Below are 18,523 nucleotides of genomic sequence, written 5' to 3' on the forward strand. Positions count from 1 at the left end.
TATCTTTTTTATATAAATTTCTTTTTATAATTTTGCTTTTTCGCAAAAAAGTGTTTTAAACATGCATTTTAAAAAATTGTCGTTCAAAATTTTAACATTTTTTTCGTAATATCTATAAATTCAAAAATGTCGTTTTCATTTGTGAATTTTTGATTTAAAAAATGCATTTTCTGCCAAAGTAATTTCACAAAAAAAATCATAATTAAAAAACTATGATCTACAGTTTCACATTATGCAAAATTTTGCGTTTATTTTTTTTCGAAAACAAAACTCAAAAATCCAAATGGATTTAATTTTTTGTCAAAAATTACACTATTTTGCAACACCTTCAAAAACATCAACCGGCATCTCTCTTGCTCCTATTATCTCACTCTTTAATCTTCAACCTCCCTAGACAAACTCCCACAGTTTTCTTGCAAGATAAGAGATGTAAGATGCGGGACGGTTATCTTGTGTGATGTAGCATAAAGGGACGGTTACCTTGCAAGATCATACAAGATTCATTTTTGAGTGAAAATGAAGTTAAAAACTTGAACCTAATATTTGCGCAAAAAATAAACGACCTGCACGTCTTTCACTAATATTATACTGGACACAACAATTCAGCTCCAAGTAATCAACATAAAAAACGACCAAAAAACTTGATAGTCGCTGTTTTAAACAAAAGTGCGTTTAGCAGTATGGAATAGACTAGTAAACTGGAAAAAAGCCTCAACGAAAATTAGAAAAAGTGATCTTAAAAATTGTTTGTTTATTGTCATTTTGTTTGGCCTGACAAACGTGATTAAATTCCATATTTTCAAAAAGTTTTTACAAAGAAATCATCTTTTAGAAAAATTTCTTTTATAATTTTGCTTTTTCGAAAAATGTCGTTTAAAACTCAATTTTGAATTAAATTTCTTTCGATAAAAAAACCTTTTTTGTAACTTCTGTTTGCTCATAAATATCGTTCTTAATTTTGAAAAAAATGTGTTTTCTGCAAAAAAAAAAATTAACAAAGAGAATCATTTTAAAAAAAATGTCATCTACACTTTCACATAATGCAAAATTGTGTTTTAAATTGTTTCGCAAGAAGTATCGTCATAAGTCCAACTGGATTTTCTGTACAAAAGTGCATGTTTTTGTAACATCAATTTGTTGAAAAATATCGTTTTTTATTATGAACTGTTCACGTAAAATGCATTTTCTGCAAAATATTTGCTCAAAAAAGTCAGTTAATTTTTTTCAAAACTCATATTTATCAGAATTGTTTAATAATAATTTCGTTAAAGTCCAGTTTTCAATTGAAATCTCTGTCAAAAAAGCTTCTATATGTAATTTATACTTAGTCAAAAATGTCATTTATTTTTATGTAATTTTGAGAAGGTGTGCTGCTGCGAAACGTTTTTAACAAAAAAAATTACTTAAAATTGTCCTTTACAATTTCACACCTAGCAGATCTGGGTTTTAGAAAATGCGTTTGTGGAAAAAAAATTAATTTTTTTACTCTGTCGAATGACAGCTTCTTATATAATATCGATTGCTTAAAAAAGTTCTCGTTTATTATGTAATTTTGATATAAAAAACTCTATTCTCAGCATTTTCCACAAAAATTACAGTTTGAAAATTCTTTCTTAGATTTTATCTTTTTTGCCAAATACTGTTTTTAAAAAAATGCGGTATTTTTGGAAAAAAACGTCGTGAATAATGAATTAAGATGACGAATTTTCTTTGAAATAATTTTTATTTGCAAAAACTGTTTAATTCATTAATGTCCTTTAATACTTTGTAATTTCAATGAACAGCTTCTCTGCAATTTTTTTAAAACGAGTAGATTGTTGATAACGAAGCTGTAAATAACAATTCATTAGAATTGTAGAGAATATAATTGTAACTTTGAAGAATTGTGTAGCAAAAAATGCGTTTGCTGACAAATGTATATTCTTTCATAGACAATTTTTAACCATATATTTTTAGGTAATATCCTAGTCTTCTAAAAAATTGCAAAATTGCCGATTAACTCTGCGGCTGATCCCAAACAAGTTTGGAGTAAACACCTGAGATACCATTGTTGTGTACCATTGTTGAGTGGTGCCAATAATTCACTTCTTGAAAGCCTATCGTGCGTCCTTGGATATTCTTTGAAAAAAAGATGGTTGATCGCGCTCTGCCGTGCGGCGCGCTGTACGCTCCCAACGATCCTCTATTTCCGATTAATTGTCACCACGTGAGTAACTGTCACCACGCATCAATAATATCCAAATACGGGTGTTTACGTCAAACTTTTTGTGATCGGCCGTAGTGTATATCGGCAATTTTTTAGACCATGAGATTACCCAATAGTAATTGGCTCAAATTTGTAGAACAAAAGATTTACATTTGTCAGCAACGGCATATTTTGAAACACAATTTTGCAAAATTACTATTAATTTCTCTTCAATTGTTGTGAATTATTTATAACTTTGTTATCAGCGACCTATATTTATTTTAAAAGTTTGCAGAAAAGCTTTTAATCGAAATTACAAAGAAAAATAGGACAGTACTGGATTAACTAGTTTTTACAAAAGAAGTTTCTTTGGAAGAAAATTTTATATCATAATTGATTGTTCACGACGCTGTCTTCTCAAAAACCGCATTGTTTGAGACAGTTTTTTGCTAAATGATAAAATCTAAAACACCTTTTTTAATTGTGATTTTTGTGAAAAAATGCTGAGAATAGAGTTTTTTAGATAATTACATAATAAAAGAGAACTATTTTAAGCATTCGATGTTAACTAACAAATAAATATTCGACAGAGAACAAAACCAATTTTTTTGAAAGTTGTTTTCGAAAACGTGATTTTAAAAACCCAAATCTGTACAGTGTGAAGTAAAAAAAAAACATACTTTTAAGTTAGGTTTTTTTCGTAAACCTTTCATGCAGAAGATGCAATTCTTACCAAAAATACATAACAAAAACTGCTTTGGATTAAAAACTGACTTGGATTAGGTAGAAATTTAAGGAATAAGTAATTTTTCTGCAAAAATTTAGGTTGAAAATTGGATTTCTTTACAAAATTGTTTCATTTAACGCATTTTTTGAAACACACTTTTGCAAAATGTCAGTTTTTAATATGCATTTTTAGTTGCGTTTTTTGTGAAATTATTTAGCATAAATTGCCTTTTATATCAAACGTTCATTATCGAAACCGACATTTGTGGACAAATAGATGTTACAAAAGGACGCATTTTTGGACAGAAATTTAAATTCAAACTGGATTTTAAGTTATATTGTTTTCAAAAAAAAATAACACACAATTTTGCAAAATGTGAAATTGTAAATGATAATTTTTCTTATTCGAGTTTTTTTCTAAAAATAGTTTTGTAGAAAAAACAGTTTTGAATAAAAATCACAGTGAAAACGAAATTTTGTACAAATAGATCATACAAAAAGGGCTTTTTTCGACAAAAAAATAATTCAAAATTAAATTTGTTTGACGAACTTTCTTCCGAAAAACGCATTTTTTTAAAACACATTCTTGCTAAAAGAAAATTGTTCAAATATATATTTAGTCGAGTTCTTTTTTGTAAAAAAATTGCAGAAAAAGCATTTTTTAATCAAAATTTTCTTAAAAAAACACACTTGTGATCGAATAGAATATAACAAAAAATGCAAAAGTTTTCATAAATTCGAAATTACATAATAGAGGACGATTGTTTTTACCAATAAAAATTTTTTAAAACGTGTTTTTCCACTTTTTGACAGAAAAATAAGTTCAAATTTGAAGTTCAACAAAATTGTTTACAAAAAACTGTTGAAAAACAGCCCATTTTTCCAACTACAATTTAGCTAAATATAAATTTTTGTGAGATTTTAAAACGCATATTTAAAATCAAAATTAGATAACAAAAAACGACAATTAAGAACAAATAGATATTACAAATAACGCACCTTTTAACAGAAATTTAAACTCAAAAAATGACATTGTTTTCAAAAACGATTTTCTAAACCACAATTTTGCTGAATTGAAATTATAAAATCCCTTTTTCTGAAAGGTGTTTTTTTGAGTCACAATTACATGAAAACATTTATTAAACAATTACATTTTCTTTAAAAATATTTTAAAAAAGAAGCATTTTTCTTTTAAGAAGCGTAAATATATATTGCAAACTGAAGTTTTTTACGATATTGTTTTTGACAACGCAATTTTCCAAACACAAGTTAGCAAAAAAAGTGAAATAGAAAAAGAGATTTTGCACAAGACTTTTTTTGATAAAATGTTCGAAAAAAAGCAATTATGGGTCACAATTTCTTGATAAAAAAGATATTTTTGAACAATTAGACATCTTAAAAAGAAATGTTTCTGACAAAACAATCATTGTTTTTTCGAAGAACACATTTTGCAAAACACACTTTCACAGAATAGAAAACTCTACAAACATTTTTTGAAGCTTCTTGTAGAACAAATTTCTCAGGAAAAATTGTTTATATCAAAACTAGACAAAAACTATTTTGGTGAACCTTATTATTAAAATACAAAGTACAACGCAAATGCATGCAAGAAATTCATCTTTTTGTTAGTGTAGAAACCAAAAAAGAATAATGCATATTAAACAGTCAGTCAATTATTTCAGAAAATGTTGCTTTAGAACTGAGCTCATACAATATTTATAAACAAACAATGAATCACGGAATATCTTTTGAGTTTGCTAGTTTCAGTTACTATACAACTCAGCAGTTCGTCTCGATTTGCGCGATGGGGGACACATTTCCGCTTCATTTTGTCACCATCTGCCTTTTTACTTCCCACACTCTAATCGTTATTGCCAGCAGAAGCCCTTTTCTTGACCATGAATGTGTACAATACGCCGATTACTCAGAATCTGTGGAAAGTTTTGCAGATATTGTTTCCATTGGCCCATTAGGAATACTATGGTTTTGGTACTCTTCATCTCTATTGACTATTCCACTATGGTTGGTTCAGGCAGACTTCAGTGTAGCATTTTTAGCAGTCAACGCTCTCTTCACCTCTTTCATTGTCTCTTTTAATTCAGTTCCAGTTTCTGTAGACAAAAGCAAAAAGGCGATTGCCTGGTCAACTTTTTTAAAATGAAACTTCACGTTAAGTACCTTGTCTTTTTCTTCACTAGCAAAAATATTCTCTGTCAGTGAATCAATTGCCCACTCATCACAATCAGAATCAGAATTGTTTTCCTACAGTTTGTCACAATCGACGGAATCACACCAGAGGAACTTTAATTCTTTCTCCTTCTCATAAAATCACATTTGATTTTAAAACAGGGGTCGGTAGGACGGCTCATGATCTCAGAATTGTGTACGGATTAATCTCCTCTGTTCCATGTTGTCTGAGAATGGTAGGGTTGTGTTTTTTCTTGTTGTTGTTGAAGTCAACAATTGCTTGTTTCTTTGGTTAAGAGACGTTTGTCGTGACTAGAAGCTCTTTCTCAAATGATAATGGTAAATCAGCACTCCAATCGAATCACTTTTTTCTCTCCTTCAAAACTATCGCATTGTCACTGAAGTCGGGGAAGAATAAATGGGCCGTGATGTTTTCGTTCAATTTTACAGATTCATCGATGTTCAGGATGTTCATTGTACCATTGCTTTTTCTGTCGGATACAAAGAAGGCCTAGGTAAAAAAAAACTAAAACAATTTTGTGTTTGTGTATTGATATCAACAATTTTTTCATTGAAAAAACAATATGCTATTTGCCGATCAGTACAATGATTATGATAGCGCTTTTTATTGCTGGCTTTCATATTTTATAAGAGATATAACATATTGGGAGCCGGAAATTCAAAGGATCCTGGAGATGAAAAACTTTCACGGGGTTTAGAGATGACAACTTAGACTTGCAGTAATAAAAGAGTGAAACTGTATCAAGAAAAGATTAAGTGCTAGCTATAATGGATTTGCTGAATATAAAAAGGGAAAACAAAAACAATGAACTGGAATTTTTGGGATTGAACAAAAACAATGAATTTGAATTGGACATCCTTTTTACGCAATTTTGAGGTAAATATGACAATACTATGTGGAAGTTGTGCTCAGTTTGATAAAAAATGTGTAATTTTCAATTATAGATTGTGGATTATACTTTGTTCAAAATAGTTCAGTGACCCCTACAAAGGTGAGACCAATTAATTGCACGTAATTGTGAAGATAGTGGGGCGCAATTGTTACAGTATTGTGATATAACTCAGACATTTCTATGACTATTTTTGGAACCTAATGAATTTTTAAAAGTGACATCTTTATGCTCATAACGAAATCCTAATGAATCACCTGAGAAGTTTCGTGGTCTAAAAAAATTTTTGGTCGTTAAATTTTTGAACTTGTAAAAAACCAAATAACGGAATTATCAGAATTTGCCAGTAATAAAAGAGTGAAACTGTATCAAGAGAAGATTAAGTGCTAGCTACAATTGATTTGCTGAATATAAAAAGGAAAAAACAAAAACAATGAACTGGAATTTTTGGGATTGGACAAAAACAAAGAATTTGAATTGGACATCATTTTTACGCAATTTTGAGGTAAATATGACAATACTATGTGGAAGTTGTGCTCAGTTTGATAAAAATGTGTATTTATCAATTATAGATTGTGGATTATACTTTGTTCAAAATAGTTCAGTGACCCCTACAAAGGTGAGACCATTTAATTGCACGTAATTGTGAAGATAGTGGGGCGTAATTGTTACAGTATTGTGATGTAACTCAGACATTTCTATGACTATTTTTGGAACCTAATGAATTTTTAAAAGTGACATCTTTATGCTCATAACGAAATCCTAATGAATCACCTGAGAAGTTTCGTGGTCTAAAAAAATTTTTGGTCGTTAAATTTTTGAACTTGTAAAAAAACCAAATAACGGAATTATCAGAATTTCAGATAAACACAGATGATGGCCAAGATCGTGTCCATTTGGATATTTCTAAGATAAGTAATTGATAAAAATCTGTTCAATTTGGGTATTTTTTGACAATTTTATAGAAAATTGGGCAAATTTTGCGTATTTTTTGAGAGGCTTTAGCTGCTTTGTGATAAAGTGGGGTAGTTTTGGCAGGATTTTTTCGTTTTTGGCAAGAATTGAGAGATTTTGTCTGATTTGGACGGAATTCAGTAATTTTTGCTAGAACTGGGTACATTTTGGCAAGAATTGGGTTTTTTTATTAAGAATTTGTTTATTTTGTAAGAATTGGGCATTTTTGGGCAAAAAATGCCTATTTTATGGGAGGTTTTGGGTTTTTTTGCAATAATTGGGTATTATCTGGCATCAATTAGGTATTAACTGCAGGAATTCGAATAATCTGGCAAGTTTTGTGTTTTTGGCAATAAATGATTTTTCGGCAAACATTGGGTATTTTTTTGCTAAAATTGGGCATTTTTGTAGCAAAACTTTGGCAAGGTCACAAAAATTGAGTAAACTGTTGGTAAAAATGGTCACTTTTTTCACGAAAGGTGTTTTTTCAAGAAGAGACTTTATTTCTTATCAATTTTTTTGTATTTCTGGCAAAAATTGGTTATTTTTGGACACATTTTTTGGATTGATTTGTAAATATGTGGCAACGATGAGGTGAAGTGTTTTTGGTTAAACTTGGTTAAATTGAAACTAATTTTTTTGAAAATCAGTAAAAAAGTTGTCGTGGCATCCCACTTCAAATTAGTTTTTGTCGTTTATACGTTGAAAAACACCATTAAAAATGTATTCGATTTTATAGCTTCAAAAATTCTTTTGGTCTCATGTTTCAGAGTTTAAAATTTCAAAAAAAAACAACCTTGTTGTCCTCTCTCGGTTTTGAAGTTGACACCATTGGGCTCTACGTTAAAAAACATTCTAAAAAACAAGTATGAAAAAATAATTTGAGGTTTAATGTTCCAGACGCTGAAAATTTGAAAAATTGAAACGTGTTTTTTTGGTTAATGTAAAATCACCACAAAACGCTCTTTTGATAAACGACCTATAAACAGGTTATTTAGCGTAACACTCTCGAAAAATTTCTTTTGCGGTTTCAGATTTGGTAAACTAAAACTACAAAAAACTGAAGATTATTTTTTTGGACCTTGGAATTATCACCATTGAATTGTTCTTCGAAGGGACCGTATATAATTGTATTGTTATGTACAATACCACCAAAAAATAAATTTGAGGATTCAAAATCTGAAACTAAGGAAAAAACAAAAGGTTTCATTGAAGTTCTGTGCTTTAAAAATTTTCATTGAAAAATCAGCGTCAAAAACCTTTTAATAGAGTATCTGAAAATTATCATCCTGAAATTTGTTTAGCGGTTTCAGGTTTTGAAAACTGACACTACTGAGAATCCAACCAGAAACTATCAAAAGAAGCCGCCCAGAAATCGGTTCGTTGCATGCTTATTACGTTTTCACATAATGACGGAAAGAAAATTGAAAAAAATGAAGAAATTTTTGTGAAAATCTTCCTAAAATATGAACCTATTCGAAACAAAATTTCATTAAAAATCGAAACCTAAAACATTATTGTTATCTGAAAAAGTTAAGTGCAAATGAAGTGTATGAAAGTGAAAGTTCTGCTGTCAAATTTTTCAACTTGATAAGATTAGCTGAAGCGCATTAGAGTGGAAAATCAATTATCTCAACTGAACGGACTCCAAATGGCGGTAATTATGATAACTGGACGCATTTCCACACGCATGGTTGATTATGATAATTTGATAGGTCTTTTATTCTCAATCTCTTTTTGAGTTACATCTTAGGAAGTTGGGCGAAAATAGGCTTTGTCTAATGTTAATACATAGGTACATCCTTCTACTCACTAGTCTGCCTAGCTATAACTTATTAAAGAACCTTATCAAATTCTATTTAATCGAAAAACGAAAAGTCATTTAATATTTAATTTAAAGCCAACAAATAAGATGGAGAAAATCTAGCTTTGTTTTATCAGGTCAGTTTGAAAATAAATAGTCAGTTTACAATGAACTGTTCATCAAAACGATAATATGTTAAACCAACCAAAACCAGCGTCAATTCTAAAAAGATCTACATTGAAGCAAATTTACAACTTCTCAAGTTAAAAATTCGCTTTCCATGCAAAAATTAATTCGAGTTGTGTTATAACACTGGTCAACGTTTCTCAGTGAACAACAGTTTCAAAAATATTTTTTTGGATCAACATTTGAGACTATAAGCTGCCTCCGAAATGAGAATGGTAAATCAGCACTCCAATCGAATCACTTTTTTCTCTCCTTCCAAACTATCACATTGTCTTTGAACTCGGGGAAGAATAAATGTGCCGTGATGTTTTCGTTCAATTTTACAGATTCATCGATGTTCATCTTGTTCTTTATTCCAATGTTTTTCTGTCGGATACAAAGAAAGCTTAAGTACAAAAAAATTAAAGCAAATTTGTGTTTGTGTATTAATATCAACAATTTTTCCATTGAAAAAACAATATGCTATTTGCCGATCAGTACAATGAATATGATAGCGCTTTTCATTGCTGGTTTTCATATTTTACAAGAGATATAACATATTGGGAGCCGGAAATTCAAGAGATCCTGGAGATGAAAAACTTTCACTGGATTTAGAGATGACAACTTAGACTTGCAGTAATAAAAAAGTAAAATTGTAAAAGATTAAGTGCTAGCTATAATTGATTTGCTGAAAAAAAGGGAAAACAAAAACAATGAACTGGAAAAATTTTGTGCACAGTGACAGAAATGACATCCTTTTTACGCAATTTTGATGTAAATATGACAATACTATGCGAAAGTTGTGCTCACTTTGATAAAAATATCTACTTATCAATTCTAGATTGTGCATTATACTTTGTTCAAAATAGTTCAGTGACCCCTGAAAAGATGAGACCATTTGATTGCACGTAATTGTGAAGATGGTGAGTAAGTTGTGACATCGTTATGCTCATAACGAAATCCTAATGAATCGTCTGAGAAGTTTCGTCGTTAAAAAAAGGTTTGGTCGTTAAATTTTTAAACTTGTAAAAAAACCAAATAGCGGAATTATCAGAATTTGCCAGTAATAAAAGAGTGAAACTGTATCAAGAGAAGATTAAGTGCTAGCTACAATTGATTTGCTGAATATAAAAAGGAAAAAACAAAAACAATGAACTGGAATTTTTGGGATTGGACAAAAACAAAAAAATTTGAATTGGACATCATTTTTACGCAATTTTGAGGTAAAAATTGACAATACTATGTGGAAGTTGTGCTCAGTTTGATAAAAATGTGTATTTATCAATTATAGATTATACTTTGTTCAAAATAGTTCAGTGACCCCTACAAAGGTGAGACCATTTAATTGCACGTAATTGTGAAGATAGTGGGGCGTAATTGTTATAGTATTGTGATATAACTCAGACATTTCTATGACTATTTTTGGAACCTAATGAATTTTTAAAAGTGACATCTTTATGCTCATAACGAAATCCTAATGAATCACCTGAGAAGTTTCGTGGTCTAAAAAAATTTTTGGTCGTTAAATTTTTGAACTTGTAAAAAAACCAAATAACTGAATTATCAGAATTTCAGAAAAACACAGATGATGGCCAAGATCGTGTCCATTTGGATATTTCTAAGATAAGTAATTGATAAAAATCTGTTCAATTTGGGTATTTTTTGAATTGAGAGATTTTGTCTGATTTGGACGGAATTCAGTAATTTTTGCTAGAACTGGGTACATTTTGGCAAGAATTGGGTTTTTTATTAAGAATTTGTTTATTTTTGTAAGAATTGGGCATTTTTGGGCAAAAAATGCCTATTTTATGGGAGGTTTTGGGTTTTTTTCGCAATAATTGGGTATTATCTGGCATCAATTAGGTATTAATTGCAGGAATTCGAATAATCTGGCAAGTTTTGTGTTTTTGGCAATAAATGATTTTTCGGCAAACATTGGGTATTTTTTTTGCTAAAATTGGGCATTTTTGTAGCAAAACTTTGGTAAGGTCACTAAAATTGAGTAAATTGTTGGTAAAAATGGTTACTTTTGTCACGAAAGGTGTTTTTTTCCACGAAGAGACTGTATTTCTTATCAATTTTTGTGTATTTCTAGCAAAAGTTGGTTATTTTTTGACACGAAAGTGACATTTTTTTGGTTTGATTTGTAAATTTGTGGCAAGGATGAGGTGAGGTGTTTTAGTTAAATTTAAATAAATCGAAAAAAATTTTTTTTGAAAATCAGTAAAAAAAGTTGTCGTGGCATCCCTCTTCAAAATAGTTTTTGTCGTTTATACGTTGAAAAACGCCATTAAAAATGTTTTCGATTATATAGCTTCAAAAAAATAAGTTTGAGGATTCAAAATCTGAAACTAAAGAAAAACGAAAACTTTCAATGAAGTTCTGTGCGATAATAATTTTCATTGAAATCAGCGTCAAAAACATTTTAATAGTGTATCCGAACATTATCATCTTGAAATTTGTTTCGCGGTTTTAGGTGTTGAAAACTGACACTACTGAGAATCAAACCAGAAATTATCAAAAGAAGCCGCCCAGAAAACGGTTCGTTGCATGCTTTTTACGTTTTCACATAATGACGAAAAAAAAAATTGAAAAAAAAACGATAACTTCAAAAATTTTCTGCTTGAAGAAATTTTTGTAAAAATCTTCCTAAAATATGAACCTATTGGAAACAACATTTCATTAAAAATCAAAAACTTAAACTTTTTTGTTATCTGAAAAAGTTATGTGCAAATGAAGTGTATGAAAGTGAAAGTTCTGCTGTTAAATTTTTTAACTTGATAAGATTAGCTGAAGCGCATTAGAGTGGAAAATCAATTATCTCAACTGAACGATCTTTACCTGGGGCTAATTATGACAACTGGACGCATTTCCACACGCATGGGTAATTATGATAATTTGATAGGTCTTTTGTTCTCACTCTCTTTTTGAGGTACATCTTAGGAAGTTGGGCGAAAATAGGCTATATCTAATGTTAATACATAGGTACATCCCTCTACTCACTAGTCTGCCTCACTATAACTTATTAAAGACCCTCATCAAATTCTAACTAATCGAAAATCGAAAATTCGTTTAACATTGAAGTTAAAGCCAACAAATAAGATGCAGAAAATCTAGCTTTGTTTTATCAGGTCAGTTTGAAAATAAGATAGTCAATTTACAATGAACTGTTCATCAAACCGATAATATGCTAAACCAACCAAAACCAGCGTCATTTCTGAAAGATCTATATGGGAGCAAATTAGTTAAATATTCGCTTTCCAAGCAAAAATTATTTTGAGTTGTGTTATAACACTGGTCAAGGTTTCTCATTGGACAACAGTTTCAAAAATATATTTAACTTAAACTTGGACTTCTGACATTTATATGTTTTTTTGGGTTAATTGCAATCTTACTTATGGTTTTAGTTTCGAGATTCCACGGGGAAAAATTGCGTGCCCGGGTTGAATTTTTCCGCCCAAAATGATGTAAGAGTGGGGCTGCAATGGGAGGAGTTTTTAGGAAAATGCAGCTCAAAACTCTTACGTCTCTTTCGGCTGCATTGGGCTTCCAAGGGGGGTAAAATTGTGTAAGAGTGAGGGGGTAAAAGACAAATTAACCCCCCACTCTTACATCTTTTTTGGTCTGCCAAGTGGGGTAAAACGATGTAAGAGTTGGGGGGTAATTTGTCTTTTACCCCCTCATTCTTACATCGTTTTACCCCCTTGGCAGACCAAAAAAGATGTAAGAGTGGGGGGTTAATTTGTCTTTTACCCCCTCACTCTTACACCATTTTACCCCCCTTGGAAGCCCAATGCAGCCCAAAAAGACGTAAGAGTTTTGAGCTGCATTTTCCTAAAAAATCCTCCCATTGCAGCCCCACTCTTACGTCTTTTTACCCCCCTTGGCAGCCCAACTCTTACATCATTCTACCCCCCAACCCCCCCCCCCCTGGCAGCCCAACTCTTACATCATTTAACCCCCCCCCAATCTTTTAGCCCCCCTACCTGAAGACTGCCAGTCTTGAACCCACAACGTCTGTACCCTCAGCTGCGTCGCCTTATCCTCCAGACCATCGATGCTTGTCCAACTCTTGACGGTCTATATATATAAATCATAATTGTTAGAATTGCCCCACAACAAATTACCCCCTCACTCTTACATCGTTTTGCCCCCCTTGGCAGCCCAACTCTTACATCATTTTACCCCCTCTGAACAAATTACCCCCTCACTCTTACACTATTTTACCCCCCTTGGCAGCCCAACTCTTACATCATTTTACCCCCTCTGAACAAATTACCCACTCACTCTTATACCATTTTACCCACCTTGGCAGCCCAACTCTTACCTCATTTTACCCCCTCTGAACAAATTACCCCCTCACTCTTACACCATTTTACCCCCTTGGCAGCCCAACTCTTACATCACATTACCCCCTCTGAACAAATTACCCCCTCACTCTTACACCATTTTACCCCCCTTGGCAGCCCAACTCTTACATCACTTTACCCCCTCTGAACAAATTACCCCCTCACTCTTACACCATTTTACCCCCCCCCCCCCTGGGCAGCCCAACTCTTACATCACTTTACCCCCTCTGAACAAATTACCCCCTCACTCTTACCCCCTCTGGACCTGGACAAATTACTCCCTCACTCTTACACAATTTTTCCCCCCTTGGCAGCCCAACTCTTACCTCATTTTACCCCTCTCGACAAGTTACCCCCTCACTCTTACACCATTTTACCCCCCTTGGCAGCCCAACTCTTACCTCATTTTAACCCCTCTGGACAAATTACCCCCTCACTCTAACACCATTTTACCCCCCTTGGCAGCCTAACCCTTACCTCATTTTCACCCCTCCTCCCATTGCAGCCCATTGCAACCCACTCTTACATGGCAATTTCAGTCATGGGGGGTAATTCCTTAAAAGTCCTCCCATTGCAGCCCATTGCAGCCCACTCTTACATGACAATTTCAGTCATGGGGGTAATTCCTGAAAACTCTTCCCATTGCCGCCCATTGCAGCCCACTCTTACATGGCAATTTCAGTTAAGGGGTTAATTCCTTAAAAGTCCTCCAATTGCAGCCCATTGCAGCCCACTCTTACATGGCAATTTCAGTCAGGGGGGGGGGGGTAATTCCTTAAAAGTCCTCCCATTGCAGCCCATTGCAGCCCACTCTTACATGGCAATTTCAGTCAGGGGGGTAATTCCTTAAAAGTCCTCCCATTGCAGCCGATGGCAGCCCACAATTACATGACAATTTCAGTCGTGATGGGTAATTCCTGAAAAGTCCTCCCATTGCAGCCCATTGCAGCCCACTCTTACATGACACTTTCAGTCATGGGGGTAATTCCTGAAAACTCCTCCCATTGCAGCCCATTGCAGCCCACTCTTACATGGCAATTTCAGTCAGGGGGGGGTAATTCCTGAAAAGTCCTCCCGTTGCAGCCCATTGCAGCCCACTCTTACATGGCAATTTCAGTCATGGGGGTAATTCCTTAAAAGTCGTCCCATTGCAGCCCATTGCAGCCCACTCTTACATGGCAATTTCAGTCAGGGGGGTAATTCCTTAAAATTCCTCCCATTGCAGCCCAACTCTTACATCATTTTACCCCCTCTGAACAAATTACCCCCACACTCTTACATCAATTTACCCCCCATAGACAAATTACCCCCCCCCCATTCTTACATCAAAATGGGAGGATTTTAGGGAGGACATTCGACCCGGGTGATGATATATCACATTGAACTCCTTATCAGTGCGTGTCTCCTCTGAAGTGAAATAGCTGCGGGTTTATAACCCTGGTAGACTACATGTCGCTATAGTTGTGAGATTTGCAGGCTAAATGTCGCCATCTGCAACTTTTTGCATTTGCAACCAGGAAAACTCCTTTTTTGGGTGAAAAATAAATGGATGGTTTCAACAATTGTCGCCAGAGGAGAATACCCGTTTCTAAAATTACACTCAATGTAATATTACGTAATTCTCACTCAATATTACGTAATAAAATGCTATTCCAATTCTTTTGAAGAATTGCCTCCCCGGTTGCAATATTGGAGTAGGGTTTGTGGAAATTTTGTAAAATAATTGAAGCCTTCATTGTAAACCAAGTGAATATGGCTATATTTCGAAATCGAAACATTTGTTCAGTATGTGTGCATTGGACGAGAAAATGACGTCAATATAATTACAATAATGTTGCAACAATTGCGCAAGAATTGCGACACTGTTATGTAATAAGAAGTCCTGAAAATCCCATAATTGCTGCTCATTTTCTGTGTCTAATCTTGTTATACAAGATGTTATACAACATGCTCCAGCAATCATTCAGATTTCAAATTTTACTCTTTCTATTTGCCCTGAACATCTTCCACTGTGCGCATTGTTGTGGGTCGTGCGCGGGAAATTGTGACTGTACCAAGAAAGTGACCAATGAAGGGTTGTGTCTCTCAAACGGCCCCTACTGTTGCACAGGTAGGACATTTTATCACACCATAGAAACACTGCAAAACATCCCTGAATGATAATTCTACTTTTAAGGTAATTTTTGCCTTAATTTTTTTCACCTCTAACAGTTAAGGTAAAAACGTGAGGTTTTTTGAGGTGAAATTTAAGGTATTGTTAAGGTAAAAATTGGGAAAGTTCCCCCATAATTTTTAAGGTGAATATCATATAAGATAAGACAAAATTACCTCAACGTTTCGGGTAACTCAAGATGTTTTTTTTCAGATACATTTGTCTAAACTTCAATTGGTGAGTGACAAGATTCTGATCATAAGAGTATTTTGTCTCTCCAGGTTAAAACTGGAGATGTTCCCATAATTGATAAACGGCTTTTAACACAAAAACAAAGAGTTCTTTTTCTATTATAGCCCACCTCGCAATTTTGCACCCCCCGCCGCGTCATCTATACGTGTTTAAACCTATAGATACATATAATTTAACTTTACAGGTAAATATATGAGCAAAACCCATTTACTAAAATCATACAGGGCGAAAGTTTCAAACTAAAAAATGTGAAATTAAGGTATTGTGCATCAATTTTTTGTTTTGCACATTTCAAAAAGTTTTTAGCTGCAAAAATCGGCTGACGAAGTTCATTTTCTGGGGAATTATTCATTCTGGGGGAAGGTGTTGGCATTGAGGAAAAAAACTCACATTTTTTTTTGGGGGGGGGGGAGGGAGGGCTATCATGAAAGAGACAAGCAAGCCAATAGCAAATAATGCCCTTCATTTTTCATTCATCCAATCAAATTCATTTAATGAAACCAGCATGACATTTTAGCTCGTCAACTATGCGGAAGGAGCCAGGCTGGGGTCCTAGACCGAAATCACCAGCTCTGATCAGACCACCCAGACAGTAATGACCTCTGATCAGACTTCAACGGTGCTCAAAATTTTCGTTGCTGCGCTTGAATTGCGCTCGCATTCACCTCTGATCAGATCCCAGTGCGCTTGAAAGTTTTTTCGCCGCTCGAATTTGACTTCTGATCAGACTGAAGTGGGCTCGAAGGACAAATTATGGGGAAACAATAAAGGATATTTTCAGCAATTGCTTGTCCTATGGTACCTAGTACACAACTGCTCCCCCTTCTAGTTATACTCAATACAATATTACGTAACGACCGTTCTTTAATTAACCTTCTGCATTGGTCTTTTCTTTAATAGTTATGCACTGAAAACAATCTGTTTTATTTTTGCTAAGAATACTTCAGAATGACGTCAACGTTAAGTCTATTATATCTCTACATAATAACAATAATGTAGCAATAATTGTGCAAAAAATTCTAATGAATTGTATGTAACGGCTGCTCTCCTATCAAAGACAAGGAAAACTTTACACCGCCCAGTTCGTTTCAGCGGTTTCAAATCTGTCCGGATTATTTCGTCTTTGCAAAATAATTTTACAAAATAAATCAAATTACGAAATAATTCAAATTGAAAACAAAATAGTTCAAATTGAAAAAATCAACTTTTTGTTAAGTTTTTTGTTAAAAATTCCAAATATAAATCGAAAATTCAATTTATCTCGAAGTATAGTCCCTTGTAATAGACTTCCCTTTTGAATGCAATATTGATTAACCAGATTAGTTAAGTAATCAAAAAGAGCAAACGCAAAGAAAAATCTTTAACGGAATTTCCAAATAATCGCTTTAATAACTAATTTCTAGTCTTCAATTGACCTCAATCAGACCAATATTTAAACTATGCTAGGCTTCGTTAAAGACAGTAAGAGCAACTGTATATGTGCTTTTGCACAAAGTTTATCTTACCTACGACATTTCCTCCTCAGAAAAAAAGTTTTGAGAATATCAAACTTTATTATCTTTTCAACCAATCAAAAGTTAAGTTAAGCTGTAGAATCACTAAAATGATTTACAGAAACAAGACACGATAACAAGTAATTTACCGCTCAAGAAAATGTTTTTCAATATGCACTGTATGTCAGTATAATAAGAGAAATTAACGAGTTTCGGCTGATTTTTGGATGTTTTCAAGCTCCTTTTATGCTGAGAGTCACGTGGTTTTACTTGTAAAAATTGTATCTCTGATTGGTTCTAAAAAAAGAATGTCGACAAAATGTGAACAGTTTTCCAAATCGCCATTTTTGCAGCGTAATTTTGATTTCATCGGAAGTTTGTTAACCATGTAGAAATTTTATCGAATAATCTGTATCAATAACAGGTTGATTCGCAAACCAATCGCAAAGAATCTGTTGCAATATTGTTAAGTCTATATCTTTTTGCTGGGTGTTGAGATGGGTTCGAGTTTGAGTTTCACTTAATATGACGATTGCGTATTAATAATAATTACTAAACACAAATGTTGGCGAAAGTGAATATATCAATATGGCTTCAATAGAATGTAGCATTAAATTTTGCCTGTCATGCTGTTCTAACTTCACTGCTTTAAATGGCCTTGAAGCGCTATTCAATTTGTTTGGTGAGTCAGTAAGCTCAGCCCCCACATTGTGATAAAATTATAATACTCGTACTAATACGTACAGGGTAAGTGTCCTCCCTAAATGCCTCTCAATTTATGATGAGGGGGATGGGGGCAAACTGACCAAAATCATGACATAAAAATGGGCTGCGATAGGAGAAACTTTGCTCAAATTTCAAAATCGTACGGTAAGAGCGGGCTGCAATGAGAAGAATTTTGAGACTGGCAAGTGGGTAAAATAATGTAAGGAAGAGTTTTAGTTTGTCCACGGGCTTTAAACTGATTTATAAGTCTAGATGTGCTGGCAAGTTTTAGTATCAGACGTCGGTGCCCCAGAGGCGATAAGAACTGACTAAGGCGACTGGGGTTGGGTGCTCCACATACTGTTTGCAGCTTCGACAAAACAGTTGTCAAAATACCGATAATACAAAAGAACTACATTTATATTGCCTTTGAGATTGGTAATATTAGAGTTCAAGAGTTTTGTAGAACCAACAAAAATACCGACAAAACATACCGTCAAAGGGACTATACTGACAACAGAGAATATTTTGTAAAAATCCTCTGAACTATAGTAATAATGATTTTGTAGTTTTCTGAAAACATTGCAGTATTGATTTAGTGACACTGATGTAATTCGATTTTCTACTTAATTTTGGGTTT

Source organism: Convolutriloba macropyga, chromosome 9 (genome assembly GCF_964194025.1).
Source record: "Convolutriloba macropyga chromosome 9, txConMacr16.3, whole genome shotgun sequence".
Lineage (NCBI taxonomy): Eukaryota > Metazoa > Xenacoelomorpha > Acoela > Convolutidae > Convolutriloba > Convolutriloba macropyga.